The sequence below is a fragment of the Buteo buteo genome, chromosome 1 (assembly GCF_964188355.1).
Source record: "Buteo buteo chromosome 1, bButBut1.hap1.1, whole genome shotgun sequence".
In the NCBI taxonomy this organism is placed as follows: Eukaryota; Metazoa; Chordata; class Aves; order Accipitriformes; family Accipitridae; genus Buteo; species Buteo buteo.
Window position 1 is genome coordinate 74,784,408 of NC_134171.1, and position 19,448 is coordinate 74,803,855.

The following is a 19,448-nucleotide window of genomic DNA, read 5'->3' on the forward strand; positions in this document are numbered from 1 at the left end:
ATGTTCTTATGTAAGTGCTCTCCCAAAGATGATGGAGAAAGAGACAAAAGAAGTGTCAGTCTGATGAAGTATTAGAAGGAACTTTGAAATGGTATTTGACAACATATCAAATAAAGGGCATAATTCAATAAGGGATCACAATTCAAACATTCAGTAGTATTTAAAAGACTACACAATTTTTAAACCCACTAAAGTATGCATTTATAAGTGCTATCCTAATGCACAGAACACAAATTGAGGAATAAGATTTCAGAAGAGCTGAAAAATTGTGAGCATTGCTCATAACCACTCCAAGGCTTTTCCACAACTAACTGAAATATAGGTCATAAATCTCACAAAAATCCAGTTTCTAATACTTACCATAAACCCATCACTACAGTTACACACATCAGCATCTTTGAGTTCAGCTTGCAGTAGCAAACAGTTTGAGTTAGGTATAGTTGGGAACAAGAGAAAGCCATGTTTGTTGCTACAAATTCTTGGATTATTGCTCAACTATCCTGGTGTATAGTGTGGTTTAGAGCAGCTCGACGGTCAGTTATGTATTTGGGGTCTGTTATCATTTGGGTAAGCATGACCAGATAAAATCTCAACTACTATATTCCAAACATACACAAGTTTGTTTATACTGCATACTATGCTGTATTGATTCCTATCTCTTTTCTGGGTTATTTCACTACAAAATGGTCACAACAAATGTACACAAAGCCAAGAAGCCTACAAATATTCAGACATTAACACTCCCTGCCCCCCCCAAAAAAAAGAAGAAGAAAAAAAAAAGTCTTTTTATAAGTGAAAATTGTGCGTGGTTGGTTGCAGCTTAGGTACAGTGCCAAAAGAGTTTTCATCAAATTGTCACTTATTCACATTGCAACATTCTCAAATTCACTTAATCTATTTTTAGAGACAGATAATAAACATTTATGTGATCAAAATAAATAATATAGGACCACTGAAACATCTCAAAGGCTTTGCGGGCTCCTGCCAAGGAAGCACACTCAGCACTAGCCACACTTCAGCTTTCAGCCATTTATTTTTGAGATAATGAAAATGCCTTTCCTCCGAATACATGGCCTCTCTTCCTCTCTTACGTCAGAATCTACAAGCCATGGAGGGTAAAGATGCATGAGCCTGTTCAGACTGAAGAAAGCCAGCAACTTAGTCAGTATATTTCTTTTTGAGTATTCAATATCTTTCTTGACTGTGGTGGATTTAGTGCTCTTGAAAGTTAACACTGGAATATTGGGACTACCACTGTGTGAGGGACAGCGACTCCTAAGACAGGACAGAAAGTCAGAATTTTTGCTTGCCCTACTTTTAAATACATTGTTAAAGAGATAGGGTAAATATTTTTTTAAAGAACTCCACACATCAGGCAGTGCCACTGTGAATCACACATTGCTGCTTACTAGACATGTCTCTGTAACTGCAGCTGCTCACATTCTTTTGTGTATGCTTACAGCTTGCAGACTGAAAGTCCTAAAATGAAGAGAAAAGGAAAAAAAAAAAAAAGGATTACAGATGATCTGACTGGATTCAGCCTGAAGAATCTGAGGCGGCAGCTGCCTAAAGCTTCTGTAGGGGTTATCTAGCTAAACCTGAGGGATTAATACATGACTCTGTTCCTAGATAACCTATCACCAAAGGCATTAACTAGGAGTTTGTAACACAAGTAAAAGCATTCACCACTTCTACTTCAGCAGCCTTTAAAATTGCAGCCAAGCACCATTAGAGTGCATACTGACATCAGATCAGTCCTTTCTAAAGATCTATACAGAACTGCATTGTTTCCTGCAAATCAGCAGTTTTAGGCCAAATTCTATGAATCCTAGTGACCTTGTCTTTCATCAGATAAAATGTGAAGCGCTGGTAAATTAAATGGAAACTTTAACCAAGCTGAATAATAGTTTAAGCATTCCATGCTGGGATATGCAAAAGTACAGGCTATTCTGTAAAAGTACAAGCCGCCATGTAGTAGATTAGATTGTCTGTAGCAGCATCTCTGAAATTCAATCCTTTCTTATATCATTTCAAAGGCAGATGGACAATGTTTTGCCAAGTCTGCAATTTGGTGGTGATGGAATTGCCTCATGAATGTGATGGAAGTAAGATGACTACTTAGAATTTCATATATTTGTGAGAGAACAGAGGAAGAATTATCTGAGGTCTTCTAAACTGCAAGAAAAGAGAGGAAATTGGCTCCATGCTGAAGCATCGGCAAAAGGACAAGCGGAATCTGTTTATAAGAATGCTGGCAAAAGATTAAGTGCCTTACAATTTCAAATCAAAGGCCTGCTGGTGGAGAAAAGCTGGAGAGAAAAAAGAGAAATCTGCAAATACAGTTATACTTTGCTTCTGATACAAAAGAGGAAATAAGAACAGAGAAATTAACAGAGGGAGAGGAATGTAAGGAATTTTTGTACAGCTAAGTATTTCTGAGCTCAAACTTTAGAAAAGATAGGAGATACTGGGAAAAAAATAATAAATATGGTAAGTACATATGAAAGAACCACCTCACGTATAAAGAAATTGTACTGACTATTTAGTTGTGTATGATAGCAAGGATACTTAAACACTTAGTGGTTATATTCTGTCTTGATGCATTTGCTAGAATACATGCACTATAAGCTGTGCAAACTGCTCGCAGTTCACTTTGCCATAGTACACTTCAGTTATTTGCAAACTGCTCGCAGTTCACTTTGCCATAGTACACTTCAGTTATTCCCTGTGTTATATTTAAAAGGAAGGTTTTATAATTCATTTTCCTACACTTGTTTTTCCTTTGTGTAGAGCGTATCTACACAAAATACAGCAATATTGGTAGATAATAACATACAGCTAAAATGTACTCCTATCTATATAAATATACAAAAAATATTGTTACTCATGATATGCTATACCAGGTAGTTTTCTACAATGGAGACAGAAAAGGAAGGACATCCCCAGCCATCTCCTTGTTTGGAACATCAACATTCCTACAGCTACTAAACATTAATAACAGAAGACAATAATGGCAGACCTATTCTGAAGTAAGGGATGGAAAGAAAAGCCTAAAGACCATCCTTAAAAGGACTCAAACTTCTAAAATAAACATGACTTTGGATATCTGGCTTCAACTATGTGATCCAAATAGCTTCTGTTCATTGTCTCCCTGAACACAAAGGTTTTGCAAACACTGAATATCTGGTTTTGATCTGAAACTTTATTTCTACATTTACTTGTCCCAATTTTGCCTTGTTTAAGCCCCAGCAGAATACAGAAAATGGACAGGATAGTGTTTACGTCTTCAGGTTCTCATTCTAGTGTGTGCTCAGGGCATGTTCATACACCTGCTGATGGCGTGCTTAACCCACTCATAATTCTCTTTAAAAGGCAGTCTTAGTGGTTTAGTTGACACTCAACTTGTGTAATAGCCTCATGCAGAAACATGTATGTTCAGATCCACCTGAGCCTAATTACAAGGAATTAAACCCCTAGCTTCCCTCTACAATGCCTCAGCCAGGAAACAAGGCAGTCTGGATCAGAGCAGTAGAGATGAGCATGGGAAAGCCGTGATTCAGTCTGTCCCGCAATATCTGGACCTGACTACTTTCATCATCCTCAGCAGGCAGAAAGATCGCCGTCTGATGATTCAAGAAAGATCTGTGCCATATTTTTAGAACTTATTTCAGTCCTCTCCATTTGCTTTCATCACAAACTTTCCTCTTTCTTCCCTGCTACTTACTTTCATTTTCCCTATCGCGAAACTGGAACAAGAACTTCAGATTTTGCTAGCGTCTGTTCTTATTCCCTGTTTCAATCTTTGCCTTACTTTGACATTCTCTCACGTCACAGCCCAAACATTTTTGCCCTACCCCCCTTCCCTCTTTAACTACCATTTCTCTTCTCTCTTTGATCTTTTTTACACTCAGAAACAGCACTCCATATCCTGCCTTGAACTGTCAGCTCCCTTCAATACAACTAAGTTCCTCTTTAAACCAGTCTCCTTTTGGCTTCTCTAACTGTGCACTATGATCATTGTTTCACTGCATTTCTCCTATAAAACCCTCCAGATTTTATTGCAGTTCTTGGTGGGAACTCCAAAATACTTTGTATTTTGTCTCCTTCTCTCCTGCCTTTAAATTATCTCGGGGTATTCTTACCTGCAAATTTAAATTTAACTACGATCTTAAAGCAACTCACAGCCCTACCTCACCATCCCAGATCCACCACCTCCTCGTCCCTTTGACATCTTCTTATGAGTAGTTAGTTATCAACTTTTCAAGTTCAATAAATTAAAACAGGCATACTGATAGTCACTCGCAATATTTTTCCACTATTTTCTTAATCACTTGGGATAAATTCCTCATTCTTTCACTCAAGTAAACAATCCAAAGATACAGGTTTTTTATTTGTACCTTTCACTAGCCTCTCTCAATCTGGGAGGCAGTTTTGCAAATTCTCCTATTTGGCACCTCCTAGGTGTACTCATCCTCACAACAAAACCTCTTTTTTCTAGCTCTGATCAACCAGCATTTCAATATCATATTTATTTAGAAGTACAAGACATATTCAGTCTCCCCTCACTTATTCAATATGCTGCTGCAAAGACTGCTCTTCTACTACAAAGTTTTGTCCATGTCACCTCTCTCTTTTCATTTTTCCACTACTAGGTCACTTTTTGAATGAAATACGATGTATTTGTTTTTATTTTTAATGCCCAATACATCATAGCCCCATCCTAGTAAGTTCCAGTAATTCAACAGCAGGAACTCCAAATGACTCCTCAGTTCAGTCTCCATATATTAACTGCTCTACCTCTCACATGATAGAGTGAAAATATCTCCCCATCTTCCTCCCCTCCATTCATAAAAAATTCCCCTTATTATGAAGCCTCAGACAGCAAGGAGAGAGACAAGGAGCTAACAAACCTATTTCTGTTCTACACATATGTAGGTATGTAAATTAGTTTATTTTAATGGTTTTATTCTAAACCGATGCACCTATCAATACTGTTACTGATACTGTAAGCAATTACAGAATCTGTCCAATTCTCTTCAGTATAGATTTCTATGATTCTTTTCAGCTGGATTTACAAGATCAGTATTACCTTTTGGGCTGCTGTCCATTTTGAACTAAAAGCTTAAGGTATTTTTTAATATTCTTCATGAAATAGTATTTGCAGTAAAATGGTACACGGAAAAATAGTAGGAATATCTCATGTAGAGGGCAAGCATGTTTATACTGAATTACCTGATTTCTGTCTTTTGCGATTCTGCACATTTAGCATCATTTTGTTTAGGATTAGAGACTAGCAGAAATGACTGATAAAGACTTATAAGTGTACTTAATCCTATTTTATACTAAAGTCTTTATTAAATTATGTATTTTAAGTTACACTCACAAGAAGTGCAGAGAAAGGCGCACCGAACTGGTCTTATAAAGCAGTTAAAAGTCTTCTTCAAATGCTAATCATTTATAATTAGTCTACTTCAATTAGTAATGAAACCACAAATTGCCCTCTCCAAGAAAAGAGAATATATTCCATGCGTTGATTAAAAGGGAACAGTGATCTTCAATTTGTGAAGCGAATGATTGATGTGAAGCAAAACTCTCTCACAATTTTGTTCTTTTAACTCTTTGACGAACTGATCAACAAAGGCAAGTTTCCCCAAAGTCTCAAAAGCATTATTACCAATTCACATAAAGAAAAGCACATCTGTGTTCATACGTTCACACTTTAAATACATCCTTACTTTAGTGTTATTTTATGCCATTTACTAAGCAGGTGTTATCTTCCCTCTTTTTCTCTCCAGGAATCAGATCTTAATTGGCTACTTTCTAATGTGCAATAAAATCAAAAAGCAACTGGCTGGATGGCAACTGGTTATTAGGCGGTAGTCCCAAAAAAGCTTTGGGCAGGAATAAAGGCACCTTGTTGATTCAGTACAATCTCTATCACTAAAGATGACACAATTTATGAGAAAATACCTAAGCTGAATTTTGATACAAGACTTTTCCCACTTACACCGTGTCAGTATTCTCAATAGCCAAGAGGAGCATTTACTGGAAAAGTGGCTTTGCTCAATCTTAACGTACGTGTTCTCTGGGCAATAGCGTACTTCACGCTCAAGCATATGCAAATAAGCAGTATTGAATCAGCTATAATGAAATGGGGCAGGGACAAGGGAAAGAAAATTAGATAATTAATTCAGAAAGTAAGTTTCTGCTTTTTGCTGATATCCCAACCCATGGATTACAGAAAATCAATGTTCTGTTCTTTATGTTCTGTTATTAGATGTTCTGTTTTCAGATGTTTGGAGGGGTCTGGTATAACTGGGGGTTTGTTCATTGGTTTTGGTGGCATTTTTATTTTGTCAGGAGTGTGTAGCATATTAAGTGAAAATATACAGGATAATGTATCTGCTACATTTAAAAAAGTAGAGAAAATCCTCATCACTGATATGAGTGTGTAGGCGACTGCTGTAGGAGTGGTAAGGAATATATTAACAAAAAGATTACAAATGGAAAAATGCAGACTTGACAAAATGAGATAAAATTTCTTCAACTACAAATTTGTCTCAACAAAAGCAGCTGACCTAGGTAGAGTGTTTCTCTAATAAAATTAATGGAATTTAACAGAGATTTCCAGTAGTTCATTTTAGCTTTACACTTCTTTCACAAATTAAAGTCTGCATGTAATTCTTCCCATAAGGAGCCTCGGCACAGTCTCTGAAGAAGGAGGTGGTATCTCCTTCCAGTCATCCTCCATGGGCATTGATTGCCCTTCATTCGGGGAGGCAGATAAAGGCATAGAAGCATAGCTTGGAAGCTGATATAAACTGTAAATCATTCCAATATTACAACATCATTTGAAAAGATGTAGACATGTATATAATTGTAATCACTCCCCTCTGTATGTAAATAGGGAAAAGGACATCATCTTACATTACATAAATATACAGCTATAGCATGATTAATTTCCTGATTAAATTTATAGATAACTTTGTAAAATACTTAGGAATAGCTTCATAAATCATTTACCAAGTACCCAGAATTCTGACAGTAGAACATGGTTTCTCTAAGAAAATGGTTGGTTCCCTTGTTAGTCTGTTTCTTCCTTAACTATCAACTACATTAGTAATATCATGGTGAGCTCACAGCAATTCCATAAACGTTCTATCAGATCTGAAGAATGATCATTATCCCATAAAACATCAGTATAAGCATCTCTTTGATTTCACACACTTATCCCTTTGCCTCAGTTCAACTGACAACCTGCTGGTTCTGGAAAAGTTACTTATTGTGCATAACAACAAAAAAATTTTCAAAGGATTTATTGTTTGATTGCAAATGATCTCGCGACCCTAGTAAGATGTTTGGATCGCTGTGATCAGAACTAAATTGTATTTTTCTTTCTTTCTTTCACGGTTTCCAGACACACTGCAACAATAAAACATCCATAAAACATGTGCACAACACATGTAAACTAGCTATATTGTAACTTACCTGTTTGTACTTTTTATACAGCATACTTTACAGAACCACTGTTTATTAAGGGATTATTCAGGAGATTAGTTAGGGACAGCCTTTGGGTCAAGTGCCATTGTTTTCTCACACAGAGAGAGTTTTAACTTCTACCCTAGACATTACATCTGACTTTTCTGAAGGAGAAAGTTTAGGAATTTATGGTATTAGGAAAACATGAAAGTATGTGTTACTGTTACCTCATCCACTTTTTGAAACACAACATGAAATGAGAAACTGAAGATACAGTCTATTTAAAGAGAAAATCTATACTGTTCTAAGACCTGCCTTCTTTCTGGCCTCGTGATGTGGATATTGTTTTGTTTGACAGAAAATGTAGTATTATCATCAGACTACTGATGGACTTCCAGAGTTGTGAATATTACTAATTTTGCAGAAATGAAATGAGTATATGAAATACTTAGCAGATATTAGATTTGTATGTTCTGTGAACACCGGTCAGGAAAGAGACATAATCCAAAGAACTAGTGAAAATATACAGGTAAAATAGCAATCTGTTTGCCTGGGAACTCAATGAGAAACTCAGAATAGCTTTACAGCTGATCAGGGTTGTATTCAGTAAGTGATGGATACAAGGTCCTGCTCTAGCAAGAAACAAAGATGCATTTCAACCACATACAACATAATCAGTTGTTTAAGCAGTCCATAAGGATGTTCCCTTATGCTGGGAACATACTTATGGAAAACTTTATGGATTCTTTTTGTGGCAAAACATCACAGAATACCGTAATGCAGTTGAAAAATTTGTCTTCATATCTGAACCACAGACAAGTAGACACCTAAGGAAATCATAAGAATGCAATACAATGTTGGATTTTTGTAGAGGGCAAAACGCTAACTGGAAAGAAAATTATTTAATTGTGAATGATACCCTAGAAGTACAGCTAAGAGTAGTAGAGTGAAAAGAAAGTGAAAACATAGAGAAGAAATTTTCTCTGATAACGCGTTCTTCTGGGTTATGGAAAAATCTCTGATGGAAGTCACAACTCTTGGAATTTAGACAAGGCACTATAAAATGCAATATAGGAAATACTGATGGATTGGCAGAACAGGAGCTGGAAGAGCGGTTAGGATTTCTCTTCTTCTTTTGTAACTCTTTACTCTTACCACTGACAGCATTAAGTATTTCTAATATTTTTGCCACTGTTTCTGTAGTAGTAAAAAGTAAGCTAACTCCACGTTTTAAGTAAAGGAATGCTCAGTTTCTGTGGGAACATCTTGCAATGAGCTAACAGATATAAAAATGTGAGAACTATCACCATTTAGTTAAACATCTACATAAGAGCTATCTATACAGGGTCCCTTTATACACAGTAGAGATAAGCACTCCTAGAGCACACATCATTTTATATTGCCAACAGCTTATTTATGAGCTAGCTCCTAAGAGGTCAATAGAACAGCTTGCAGACAGAGATGATAAACACTAAGTAAAAGTTGTATGAGCAAGTGTACAAACGATAAGGTTATTAGGATGTAATTAGCCATTAGGATGTAGTGAAGTTAAATGGACATCAAATGCTTAGTTCCTGGGGCGCAGGGGCAGGATGCTGTGGGGTTTTTGGAGTAGGGTGAAAGGATGAAGCAGAACATAGTGGCCAACTCTCCTGAACTGAGAACCTGGCAGGATCCTTCTGCTTTCACACAAATGCACGCTGTCGTTAGCAGCAACACAGACCTCCAGAGAAGTTCAGACTAGCGTGCTCCTTTCAAAAGACGCAGGAGCTGTCTTAAAGAACTGTGCTTCTCAGAAGAATGTACTTTGTACCTCCTATTCTCTTGTTAATAGCCTGTGATTTGGAGCTTATTTCTGCTTAGATATTTCCAGTTACTTCAAGAATCAAACTTCCTAATTTGTCTCCTACTTGTTCTTCAGCTATACCCAGCTGTGTAACAGACTAGCAAGCAGACTCCACCATAAAGGAACTGTCTGTTCTTTGCATAAACTGGGATTGATGATTCCTAATAAACCTGTGGTTTGAGTTGTACACATTCAGATTCAAAAATGTATAGCCAAGACTGCTGACTGTGATCCCATCACACAACAGTATGCTTGTGTTCTGCTACTGTGACATTTTGTGTAGTTATGTCTTCTTGTCACAAGAAAAACTGAAAATGTAAAGTAAGCAAATATAAGATACAGAGGTTTTATTCATCTTTTTGCAGCACTCAAAACTCAAATCACTCTGATTATACAGCAGTGAATTTAGGTATATTACAGAACACATGAAGACAAATACAGCCTAAAGTCAATCTTTGCAGCAGGTAAGGTCTTGATTTGCCCCTCAGACTCGAGGCTGCTGCAATCTATTCTGAAAGTTGTATATTCTTAGGATAGATTTTGTAGCTCCAGATCACAAAGAATCAAACTTTATCTCCCAGCATACTTTTTTTATGCCTTTTCATTGTACAAGGTAATTGTTCACCTGCTGTTTTTCTGATTATTTAGATTATCAGGCATCAGCAAAGGTCCTTTAATTATAAAAAGAAAAAAGTGTGGGGTTTTTTTAATACCTTTATGTAAATGTGTAATTTAAAAATGCGTTATATATTTATGGAAAACAACAGCTGACTCAGCCCCACTATATACTTTAAGTCAATATTATTAAACTTAAGATGCAAAAGAAAGTCCAAGTTTACCATTGCAAACTGAACAATTTTCTCACTGAATAAGCTAAACTCACGGGCACTGTTCCAGATTGTCTGGGATCTCAAAATGACTCTTGCATCAGATCGTCTCTTAGCCACCAACGTACGGAATGACGCCAAGTGAAATAAGACGGACACTCCCAAATCTGGATAACCTGTAACTCCCAGAAGAGAGGTCCGGGGCTACAGGCAACCAGACGCAACTTAGGGTAGACTTCACGCAGCTCTAATTTCAGCCAACAGTAGGGAACTGTCTGGACCCTGGCCAGCGTCAGGCTTGAGGAAGTGAAAAGCTCTTTTTGTTCTCAGTCCCTTTTGTTATTTTGCCAAATAAAGCTTGCACACACTACCAGACCTGCTTTTCTATTTATATCCCTGTTTAGACATATATCGGTAACTTTGCAGACCTTTCAAGGAACACATACTTCATGGGAGACACTTTGCCAATGCACAGACCGCAGGGAAGCAAAGCTCGTCAGCACTCCCCACAGCCCTGCTCCCTCAAACACACACACCACCGGTCTTCCAGGTTAAGCAGCTGTCTTTCATTCCCATGGAAATTGAGCTGGAGAATGGATATGGGGAAGTGACACATTCCCTTCTTAAATTTTGGTCTCTTTCAGTCTAGAGGCTGCGTGCAGCAGAGTACATACTCAGACCCGTAGAGCTGGAATTGCTCGTGTAGTGCTGTTTAGCTGTAGCAGCAGAGATCCTGCTTTGTAAAGTTACATGAACTATAAACACATTTTACCTTTGAAATACTACAATTTACAGGGTTAGAAATAATAAAATAATAGCAAGCCCAGCAGAAAGAACAGAGCTCGTGTTTAAAGTATGACTTTTCCTCTTCTAATGGGTAGATATTTATAATTTACTAACCCTGCAATGATAATGAGGATAACCTGACAAAGCAAAGTAAGCTCTCTGACTTTCCAGCTTAGATTTCTGTTTGCTCAGGTAAGTGAGATGGTTTTCATTTTAAGGGAATATCTAACTCTGTTCATAGGCTGCTCAGCATAAGAAGCTTGGCCTCTGGGAGTTTCCCAGCGGCCAGCGTGTCAAGAGGGTCTCGCAGAGACTTACCCGCACAGCCCAGAGATAACTGGGGTCTGGGGCACACAGGGAGAATGAAAAGCAGCTGCAAAGTGTTAGGGGACAGAGAGGCCCCTGCCAGCACCCACGGGTACGCAGGTCACGCCACGGGCTCTCGGCTCCTCCTCGGGTACCTTTTTGCTCATTTCTCTGTTGCATGGTGTCACTCACAGCGCCGATTCCCCCAACATCTTTGAGAGAGCTGATATGCTGGCAAGGCACAGTACTGCTTAAGGTGCTAAATGCTGTCTGGTCTGTCGGGCATCGCCTGGTCACCCAGGCTAATAATAACAGCTTGCTTTCTCAAGCTCCGCAACATACTAATTCAGCCACACTGCATCCTTTTCTTAAAGCTGACTTGGTCTCTGGCGACTTGGAGACATCTGAACATCGCTTCAGTGCCTACAGTTATAACTATTTATCTTTGATGCTCTCAGTGGAAAAGACCTGCATCTCTTTCCTCTCCAAACCCACCAGGTTTTTAGGTAAGAAATAGCCTAAACAGAGCCACAAAATGCAACACTTTAAGACTAAAGTGTGGTGGGTTTTTGTTTTGTATTGTTTGTTTTGGTTTTTTTTTGGGCGGGGGGGGGGGATGTCAGGGGGTCATGACACAGACGAGACAGACACAATTTCATCCTATGCCTGTATGCTATTATACAGGATAATCTGGCTTTTTGCACAGATACATTAGAATCACTCTAAAAAAATAAATCACTGAATGTCTTGGTGTGCATATTATTTTCCCTGTATTTTAAAAAGAAAATAAGCCTCTAGTCTTATCTACACTATACTTCTAAGATTTGCTTCTCACCATGTCCAAACAATCAACGTTCCTGTAATAATTAGTGCCTTGATATTACCTAAATCTCTAAGGTATCTTTTCATGGAGTTTTCATAGCACAGGCTGATTTATTTAATTGATGAATAGCTTTGTATGTGCTTATTTTTAATCCTACCCATTTATCTTATGAATAATTGCTATGTTTGTAATTATTCCAAAGAAATAATACCAATATTTTTAATGATAATAATGAATGACACGGCTTTAGCAAGCTTTTTTAATGTTTGTAAAACAATACTCTGATTAGTCAGAATGAAATATTTGCTCAGTTAATACATAAGAGCTTGATTTTTTTACTTGATCTCATGTCAATACAATGAATCCAACAGGCTGAGCTTCTCTTTGAAATCCATGACCAGATTTTTTTTTTTTAATCACACTCTCATACTTTAAAATCTGCAGAACACTCTTGAAGATCTGTATGTTACTAGTTAAAGAACATGAAATACTACCAAAAAGAACCCCTATAGCATTTTACCTGCTCTCTCATCTTCTGTATCCAACTGTTGTGTCATGTTGAGAATTTAAATTGGAAGGTCTTTGTGCCAGGGGAGGGTTTTTTTTCTATCTGGCAGAACAGCTTCATGTCCATTGCTAAGGTTCCTTGTGCTAATGCACTACAAAGAACAGTTATTATTTAATGAATACCTGTCGTCTCCAGGATGGTTCACTGAGGTTATCATTGTCAGTAACATTTTCTAAGCTTATATTAAAAATTACAGGAATAACTATCCCCTTGTTCACTAAAGAGAACAGAAGATTTTACCACTTAAGCAAAGAGCGTGCATAAATACCATCTGTAGTTGCAGTCTCAAGAGTTCTTAAAAATAGCAGAGAATCCATCTCTGGATGCCTGGCCCTGAATCTTGGCCTGTGATCCAAAACTCATTTTTAGGCCCTTAAATAGGCAGAGGAGTTTATAAAAGCCCTCATTATCTAGTCACGTCACACAAGTCACTGGCTGCCAGTGGAATCCATCAGCCCCATGTCATTGGAGACGAGTCATTTCTCTTTTGCCAAGTTCACAGACTACAGAGGCTATTATTTTGATAATAGGTCTTCAGATATTTCTATTCTGACATCTGAAGCTTTTCAGAAGACTTCAGAAGACTTTCAGGAAATATTCAAACCATTCAATCTTAAATATGAAGAGAGGCCCACCTATTGCCTGCCATTCTCCCCATCTTTTCTCTTTTGATTCTTACAGAAAAATTTAGAATGAGATTTGCATTTTCAAATTCTTTTTGACAAGTGACTTATTGATTGAGACCGTAAAGCACGATTTTAATCTGATTTTTGACTAGTCTAATCAGTTGATATTTACACTATTTTAGCTTATGAAATGAAACATTTTTTACATTCAATACTTCTCAGAAAATACCAAGAAAAAAAACTTTATTAATTTCAACAAACTTTTTGAAAACTTTTCCCAAGTTTTTAATTCATCTGCTTCACTATCCACATCCTCCTTCCCAGAACACTGTAAACAGTTTGGTGATCATTAAGGAAATCGTTAACCCTGCAGCTGATATCTCTTTCATTAATCTCATAACAGAGGCTTTTCTGAACAAGCAATACACTTTATATCAGTTTTGCTTAAAAAAGTAAACAAGGACGAAGCACATTTATTGTTAGAATTTTATCTCTCTGTTGCATGCATGCTATGTACGACAACTTTGAGCAAGAACTGAGGTCTTCTGAATATCACTGTGTACTGAAAACTGATAAAACCAGTATGAAAGTTCTTTCAGCCTGTGGAAAAACATTAAGCAAATACTTCACTGTGAAAAAACACTGTAAATTTTGCCTCAAATTTTCAAAGACCTTCCATTCTTGGGAGCTTTGCTTCCTTGGTTTCTGTTGTCTTGCATTTCTTGTGTACATATACATAAGCAGAGAACACAAAGTGTGTTTGGCTTAAACAGAATGGCAACTTTAAGTAAGTTATTTCAGTTTACACATGATGAGATTTCAGATTATCGTGTCTATTAAATTAAAACCCACCTAAGTTTTGCTTACTCTAAGCTTTGTATCTAACTGCACCTTCCCATAAAAGCTCTCAGGTGGAAACGTAACTGCATTATTTTCTGGGTTATAAGAACTTCCTCCTGCCTCTTCTATTAAAAGAGAGAAAGACCGAAAAACCATAACTGTTCATCAAATTCATTGTGCTGATAACCCCCTAAATTCCAATTTCAGTGTAGTTTTTATTGGTTGAAAAACTTACTCAAGCTCTACTCATGAATTATGTATTTAAGAACTGAGGACAGACAGTATCTTATGATCCATAATTGCAAATCAAGTCTTACAGAAGAGTCTTTTCCTGTATCATTTTGGTATTCTCTCAGCAATGTAGTTTTGTGCAACTTTTGTATCTCTAATCTTAGTTTTTTATTTCTTTGGGGACTGCATATTGTTAATCAAAAATAATTGAAAATATTCTCACAACAAACTCTTGTTGACACTGCTGTGGCACCATCCCCATAGACATGCTGCCATGGCTTCATTAGGCTAATGAGTATCCTTATAATTGTATGATAAAGGCTATATCCTCGTAACCTCGAGTGTTTGTACAACTTTCTAACATGGCAGGTCTACAAAATTTAATATTGCACCTAGATACAACATCCTGTACACACATGCAAAGGGTGGTAAAAAGGTGGAGAAAAGTAACAGTCCTGCAGCCGTACAGCCTACTTAGCACTGGAATTGCTGGAAGAATAATTTTCTGAACGTAAGCCAACTTAGCCACTTAGTCAAGTACGAAGTTGGACTCACTGTGCTCTTGAGTCAGTCAGTCACAAGAGATTCCTGTTCTGAATTATCCCCTGGAGGAGCATCCCAGTCTCTGCAGGCTACATAAAAAGCCTGAAAAAGACAAACCTCCTCACATACGTGTTTAAGCTTAAACCTAGAATAAGGTGCTGTGAGCGCTCTGACTAAATGGGAAAATGGAAAGCTCCAGAATCTGACGGTGTTAGACTGGGAGCTCTACATACTGGGCATCTCAACAGGTAAGAGAGTTCAGCTAAAAGGTCAGATGATGGAGGCACCTTCTTCAAAACCGTCATATTCCACACAACAGTCTGTACTGCTTAATCTTCCTCCTTTCTCCAGGGAGTTTAAAATATTATAGCTCTGTAGAAATCTAGATGCCCAACTCTTGTACTATTCAAACAAAGAGTAAACATAGCAGTCCCTGCTCAAAATCAGTCACAGTAACTTGATGATTAACTAAAAAACCTGAATACTATTTCCATTATTTTTATATGCGATTTATTTTAGAATCCTAGAGTTCTTGGATATGTGGAGAGAAAATGAATGCAAGTTTTATGTTATTTTTATATTCTTATTTTATCATAATGATTGAAGGCATTTATGTCTTCTTCAAACTAGAAAGCACATCTCGAACTTCCAAATCTATGAAGAGCAACTAAACTGTCTGACTGAATGTTAGACACAAACCTATGATTTTTTTTTAAAAAAGCTTTGACTATTAATGAACACTTTCTAGAAAATTGTTTAAAACCTTATGAAATAGTAACTCTAATCACAACATTAACAATTTTTTTTTTAGTTCCCCGTAATGGTAAGAAAGCAGGAATTCTACCAAAGGATTTAGGTTACTTTTAAAAGAGAAGAAACAGAAACACTCTTCTACCCTGAAAGTAAAGCTACTCTGATGCCACTCAGGATCAACGTATTCTTAGATAACAAAATACCAGCCAAGCATGAGATTTGCATCTTCACTTCAGATTTCTCACACATGAACTTCTTTCCGCCTTATCAATGTAGCTACCAAAAGGCTTAGCGAACGCAGCCAGAGTGGAGTCTCTCACTGTAGTTCTGACTGAAAACTTAATTGTTCGTGTCCATGTCTAGCAGCAAGTCATGCCTGCAGACTTGTGATAAATTTAACTGCAGGACAGGAAAAAAACAGGGGATATATGCAAATAAAATATTAACCTACATCTGTAAGAGTTAATGTGCCAAATTATATTACATGTATTATGCACATAACTTAATTTCATTAATAGTTTAAATCAAATGGCCTGATCAGAAGGAGAAATACTCTACCTGCACTTCAAGCAATATGGGTCAGTTTAAACATGCTTAATGTTACCGTGTCCTTAGCAAATTTATTTCTGTCATTTAGATCAAAGGCATGTATTTGCAGCATTTTCTATGCCTGCTCTATAGATACAGATACGTTACTTTCATAAGAACCTGGTACTAATGCTATTGTAATTGCTCAGAAAATACTAAAATCACAGAATTTAATATTGTGAAAGATTCTCTTTAATAAAATATTGCCTTTTTTTTTCTTATGACTATGCAATTATTTATTCTTTTCATGCAGTTTGTTTCAGAAGTTTCAAAGTGTTTGACGGCAACAACAAAAAAATCAATTAAAATACAAAGACAACACTACAGTAACATGAAAAGAAATATAATAAAATTAAATGCAAAGTTCTAAATCATTCAATTTAAAAGTTTTTGTAGGTGTCCACAGTAATAAAAAATAATAAAAAGCCTTCAAAGGAAGAAAAAAGGCAACAGAGGGTTTGAAGACTGATATTTGTTTTAATATCTGTAATTAGTATAATAATTTGGCAATACTTTTGCCTCACAGGATAATAGCAGTTGTCCATAGAAATTACATACACACTTGCTCAAAACTCCATTTTTTTCTTTTAACTATCTGTGTACCATTTTACAGATCCTTCATGCTGTATCTACTGAACACAGAAATATTTTGTGGTTTTATGATGCCTTTGATCTATAAATCTCAAAGTAACTTGAACAATCACAACATTCTGGAAAACGAAAATTGTTTTTACTTTATAACTGGGGAGACTGAAGCATAAGGTTCCCACCTTCAGACATTTCACGTGTTCCCGAATAAAAATTACAGTGGCCAAAAATGCAGAGGCGACAAACATCCATAGTTTGCAGTAATGTATGTATGAGTTACGAAGCCTCGCTGTGTCAGCAGCGTTGGTCCAGCTGCACTTACTCAGGTTCCAAGGTATGAACCTGAAGTTCTTTGCTTTTGGTGCCTGAGCGTACAAATGTTGGGCTGCATGATTTATTCCCTGATTACATATTATGGCACAGTATCTAGAAACCCATGTTATGGAGAATTCTTCTACCTCATTTGATGGCCTCTATTGTAATACAAGCTGAGAATCTCACAGATGGTGTATTTGCCATCATTACCCCTCGTGACAGCATCCCAGTTTTACAGACTGAGGACCCAAGAACAATGGAATTAAGGGCTGAGTGTATGCCTTATCTAAATTCACCTACAGCAAGATGATGCACTACCCCAGAGATAATGGAGGAATTAGCATAATGAGGCAAACAAATGCTTCAGTCATAACTTTCCCTGCAATGCCTCTTGCAACGCTTCCTTTGCTCTGTTGAGTACTAAAACCATCTCAGGGCTGCTGACAAGTGGGTGATAAAGGAAAAGAATAAAATGCTGCCACAAATGCTGCCCATTCCCTTTACGCTCTCCACACACATGATCCGGGGTACAGAAAGATAGAAACTGCCATGCAGGGTTAGACCGAAATGGCTAAATCCTGCCTCCAACTGCAGCCAGGAGCTGATGCTTAGGGGACATGGGAGAAACAAGGTAAGGACAGGCTGATCCTTCTCAGCAAACATCACTGCTTCTGGCAGTCTGAAGGTTAAGGATTTCCTGAACTGCCTATCCGCCATGAAGTATCCATTCATCTGGCACCAAGTTCCACAATTTAATATCAAATTTTATGAAAAAATATTTCCTTTTGCTCGTTTTAGAACTGCTCCTTGAAAACAGACATGGGGGTTTTCTTCTTTCCTAAGTAAATTGTTGTTCACGGACACCTTTGTAACAACATGTTTTTATTGATCTCTCTGTGATCCCTCTATTTCTTGTATACTTCATGCCCTCTGTTTCTCAGAACAGGCGCATCCTCACCTATTTGGTAACATCCATCTACAGTAAAAACTCCCTTTATTCATAAACCTCTACCACACCTTTAATCCAGTCACTAATCACCACAACCGATAATTACTATGATTAAGAAACAGCGACACGAGTAAAAATATTTCCTCTCATAATAGCTTGTTTCCTAAAGGATCTTTCAACAAGGGACACTGTCAGAAATCCTAGTTCACCAGTGCTATAGCTATTCCAGTAAACTGAGGTGCCAAAGAACATTCCCACTCAGAAGACATTCTCTCTCTGCAGTTTATTAAGCCATTAAAATTGCCCTTGCCACACCTTTGGCGCAGGCAAGCTGGCACTCTCCGGACAGTACCATCTGTGACGCAGTGTGTTGGGTTACGACTCTTCCCCGGGGCAGTTTGGAAGCAGCCCTCCACCTCTGGACGCTCAGAGTGTTTAACGCCACGGCCAGATGCTGCCTGGTGGCCCCGGGGCCGGGGAAGATGCCCTGGCACTGCTGGGTGCGCCAGCATAGGAAAAGTCCAAATCAACGAGGTTATCCAAAGTAGAGCACAAGACGTGATTTACCTTTCACGTCCCCTCCCGCTTATTAGAAGTGGTTATATATGATCAGCGTATCCCCACACAAACCAACCCCCCAGATTTTGGGATGTTTGTAAAGGTATGGGGACTCCTACAACCTTCTGTGGCCACCTAGGCCAAGCACGTGCTATTCATAAATGTTTAGCATAAAGAGAGCGAACCACAAAGTGACAGCAGTATTCCTACATTCCAGTCCACTGCCAGAATCATATTTTCCTCTGTTTTGTACTACAGGGTCCATACAAATTTTAAGTCACAGTTGTTGGGGTTTTTAATTAAAACAATTAAACTATTTAATCATCGTTTAGAAGCTCTGCTGGGAGGATGCTTATTCCTGTAACAAACCATATCTCATTTTTTTATTTTAAATGACTACAAAATAATTTCTTAATTTGGGTCTTTTGTTCCAGGAAAGAGGTCATCAGAGATAAGCTATTTCTTCTACTTTGAACATTAAAACCTAACACTCCCCCACCACTTCCCTACGTGTTGTCTTTCAACCCTTCATTAAAGACATGTTTTAGCATGGTGTACTTCCTCACTCTTCCTTGCTTAATTGTTAAGACTACACTAACTGATTATCCAGGTTTTCAGTTGTTTCCTTAAAGTCACACAGTGTCTCATGCAGTTGAATTGAACTGACAGCTTACTGAATAATGAACTCTCATATGACATTGTGATTCTTCTGATCAAACATAATTATACCTTTGCCAGGTTCTATTTAGGAAACCTTATCACCTTCTTATTGAAACACAGGCTTTTATGCAATTTTTATGTATTAGCGTGAACCTTATTCCT